This window comes from Arachis ipaensis, chromosome B06 (assembly GCF_000816755.2).
Source record: "Arachis ipaensis cultivar K30076 chromosome B06, Araip1.1, whole genome shotgun sequence".
In the NCBI taxonomy this organism is placed as follows: Eukaryota; Viridiplantae; Streptophyta; class Magnoliopsida; order Fabales; family Fabaceae; genus Arachis; species Arachis ipaensis.
Window position 1 is genome coordinate 84,860,482 of NC_029790.2, and position 4,284 is coordinate 84,864,765.

At 33.1% G+C, this 4,284-nt stretch overlaps 1 long non-coding RNA gene across 1 annotated transcript; it reads right to left on the bottom strand.

Moving 5' to 3' along the window:
- LOC110264025 lies at positions 503-1,895 on the bottom strand. Its single transcript, XR_002349758.1, has 2 exons — positions 1,656-1,895; positions 503-603 (listed from the first exon to the last, which is right to left on the bottom strand). It is a non-coding gene; the product is annotated as an uncharacterized LOC110264025 (long non-coding RNA).

Below are 4,284 nucleotides of genomic sequence, written 5' to 3' on the forward strand. Positions count from 1 at the left end.
ATTCGTGAATTGATGAACATGCATGCTAATCTTGCGGCGCAGGAGAACTTAGAATTTGCTGGTTTCATTCCGTTATTGCTGCGGCGCAGCAGAACTCGTGAATTTGGGATTGTTGCGGCGCAGGAGATCGAACTCGTGAATTTGGGATTGGGGTTTCATTCTATTTACGCAGGTACTGTATAGTTCGTAAGCCAACTTTCATTTCAATTCCTTATTCAGTATAACAGAGGAACAACTTCACATTGTTTTTACAATTTTAGTTCCTAAGTTCCTAACTGAATCTACATTATAATAATTCTTATAAGTCAGAATTTCAATTGGATCCCAATTTTTTTTAAGTATATAATATTTACTAATAAATGTAAACAAAATATTTATATTATTTGTTGTGTCATACCCTGTTGAACATGAAACGAATCTACCAGTGGATTTTGCCATTTTGATTATATCCAGTAGAAAAATTTTACTTTTGGTAAATGGTTTTTGATTGGTGAGCTGGTTCTGAATTTTGGATGATGTTGTAGTAACTATGAGTTTGGGTTGGGAAATTTTTTTTGTTCTCTTCTTACATACTTTTAATTTTTTTCCCCTTAAGTAGTCACACTACTATTGGTTGAGAAAATCATCCCTCCATCGAAGACCAACACTGGCATTCTCTTACCAGAGAAGACCACCAAGGTCTTAATTCATACCCATTTCTCTTTTACTTCTTTATCTCAATTATATCTTTTATTTTTTGTCTCAAAATTTCTTAATGCAATTTCTTTTTGTTTCCACTTTCCGTTATGTGTAATTATTCTCAACAATCCCACTATGTTTTTTGTTTAGTTGATGCCCCTCGGGCACCGAACTTTTTTAGAGAATTGTTATTAATTATTATTATTCGATCCATGGTTATGTACACAAATGTGTTGAAACTTTTGCTTTTCTTCCCGTAATTTGCCATTGGAAATGTATTCCTCCTATTATTTTATTTTATTTTTTTTATTGCACTTGTATTTATGTTTCTCTTATCACAACTTAATTGTTAGAGGGAGAAAAGTTAATGTTAGATTGATATGATAGGCTAAAGAAAAATAGCAAACATTTTTGCACCCCAATTTGATGAAGAACGAATGATTGTAGGATCAATTTGTGGTCAAATGCTATAAATTAGTAGTAATCCATGAAAGAGTTCCCAAACTGTGAAATACACTTGTGAAAGTTGATTATATGTCTTAATTCTGGGTTTGATTCTCATAATTGTCTTTCGCTTGTTGCTTATCGTTCTCTACTCTTATAGAATTCTGCTCCACATTGATGAAACAAAAATGTTTTCCTAGTTCAAAAGTTTCCTGTGCAATCAGTGTTAGTGTTTCGTATTTTTAACACACGATTTCTTAGTATATTTTGTGTTGATTGCTTCTTGATCGAAGTACATTTCATGACTTGGCGATTGTCATTGAGGGAAAAATTGCTTCCCTGGTTCAAATTTTTTTTGTGCAATCAGTATTAGTGTTATGTTCTTAACACGGGTTTTCTTATTATTAAATACGTCCAATTTGTGTGGAACTCTTGCTTGATTGAAGTGCATTTGATGACTTGGTGACTTGCTTTAGTTGAACTCTGGAAAAGTTATCGCTGTTGGCCCCGAGCTTCGTGGCAAGGACGGGAACCTAAACCTTTTAGTTCAGTTATTATTGTCTATTATGAATGGATTTTGAGTGAAAAGCTTTGTTGTATATGATGATTGATGAAGAAGCTTCCCTTTCCATCCACAATTACTTGTTCTATTAGGAATACACAAGCTCAATTACATTCCAGCACTTCCTTTTTATTTTTTCCCTCTGATTTCTCCAATTCAAATCAATTTGCACTTTTTAAAACTTGAATAATTAAAATCCTGTGTGTAGAGTAGTGTCGAAATTTGGAAATAGATTTTATATATAATAGATTTTGATAATAATTCACATCACTCACTGTCTCACTCTGCCCACCTCCATCTATTTTCATAACTTTACTTTTATTTTTTAAAGTTAGAACTTCCAAGGTTATATTATATCACAGGCTTTGCTCCGCAACAACTTCAAATCTGTGACTTATTGAGATTTATGATAATATTTTTATTCTTAATTATAAGTCGTTTAATAGTCAAACTGGTCCATGTGAAAATATTTACGTTGTTCAATTCTGCATACTCCACATATAAAATAGCCAAGATCCGCGTGCCTGACAACCACAGGCGGTCTACATGATGTTCAACGTAGTCATTGGACGACAGCCAGAGTATAGTCTCTTGGGTCTCTGATCCATGGATTTAACTTGCCTCTCTTGACAACAGAGCATTCGAATCCGTGAGATTAGAACCTTCGTAGTAGAGGCTAGAACCAACTGGCAGCATTCCTGAGATCCGGAAAGTCTAAACCTTGTCTGTGGTATTCCGAGTAGGATTTGGGACGGGATGACTGTGACGAGCTTCAAACTCACGAATGTTGGGCGCAGTGATAGTGTGCAAAAGGATAGAGAGATCCTATTCCGATACAAGTGAGAACCGATAGATGATTAGCCATGCGGTAGCTATGCCTGGTATTTTTCATCCGAGACAAGAGATCCGACAGTTGATTAGCCGTACAGAAACTGTACCTGGACCATTTTCATTGAGAAGACGGATGGTAGCCATTGACAATGGTGATCCACCAACATACAGCTTGCCATGGAAGGGAGCACGCATGATTGGATGAAGACAATAGGAAAGCAGAGGTTCAGAAGCAACAAAGCATCTCCAAACGCTTATTTGAAATTCCCACCAATGAATTACATAAGTATCTTTATATTAATTTACGTTTTATTTAACTTTCAATTATAAAAACTCATAACCAATTGAATCCGTCTGACTAAGATTTATAGGATGACCATAGCTTGCGTCAAGCCGGCAATCTCCGTGGGATCGACCCTTACTCGCGTAAGGTTTTATTACTTGGACGACCCAGTGCACTTGCTGGTTAGTTGTACCGGGGTTGTGAAAAGTGTGATCATAATTCCGTGCACCACTTTCCTGAGTCTTTTTTCAAAAATTTTCAAAATTAGTGTCTTTTGGTTGAGTCTCGTGTCAAATCTTAAGTTTGGTGTCCATTGTGTGTTCTTTAATTACTTTGAATTTTTCGAGTTTGTTCTTGGTGTTCTTCTTAGTCTTCAAGTTGTTCTTGTATTTATTCTTGTTTTGATCGTTAAAATTTTTAAGTTTGGTGTCTTTAGATGTTTTTCTTTAAGATTTTCGAAACTTACTGTCTTTAGATCTAAAAATTTTAAGTTTGGTGTCATTTAGTTGTTTTTGTCTTTCTTCATTAATTCAAAACATAAAAAAATATCTTTTCTATCTTTTTACTTTAATTTTCAAAAATTACAAAAAAATTTTCAAATTTTAATTTCAAAATCATTGTCTTATCTTATCTTAAAAGATCAAATCTTTTAAAAAATCATATCTTTTTCAAATTACTATCTTATCTTTAAAAATTCAAAAAATCTTATCTTATGTTATTCAAATTTTAAAATTCAATTTCAAAATTAAAAATTTCAAATTTTAAAACCAAATCTTTTTCCAATCTTTTCAGTTTCTATCTTATCTTTTCTAATTTTAAATTTTAAATTCAAATCTTTTCTAATCTTCTATCTTATCTTAATTTCAAATCTTTCTTAATTAGTTACTTGTTTTCTCTTTCTTCTTTTTCAAAACTTCCTATCTAATTCTTCTCTCTCCTCTTTTTCGAAATTCATCATTCAATTTTCAAATCTTTTTAATTAATTAAGCTTCTATTTTCAAATTTAATAAATAAATAAAAATAAAAACAAAAATATCTTAATTCTAGCTTCCTTTCTCTTCTTAATTTTTGAAATCTCTACTCCTCATAGCCGAATTCTTCATCTCCTCTCTCTATCTCCATTCTTCTTTCTTCTTCACATCTCACACGGAGTTCTCTGTTCTTGAACATAGAGCTGCCATTCTTCTATCTTTCTTTGCTTTCTTTTCTTGTTTATGAGCAGAAACTGGGATAAAGAACCTCTCTTAAATCCTGATCCTGAACCTGAGAAGACTCTAAGGAGGCGTTTACAACAAGGTAAAGCACAATACTCTAAAAAAACCTCACAGAGATTTTTGAACAAGAAGCTGAAAATATGGCAGCTGAGCCTAATAATGAAGGAGATGCAAGAAAGGTTCTTGGTGAATACACCATACCAACTTCTTATTTCTACAGAAGAAGTATCTCCATACCTACCATTAGAGTAAACAACTTTGAGCTTAAGCCT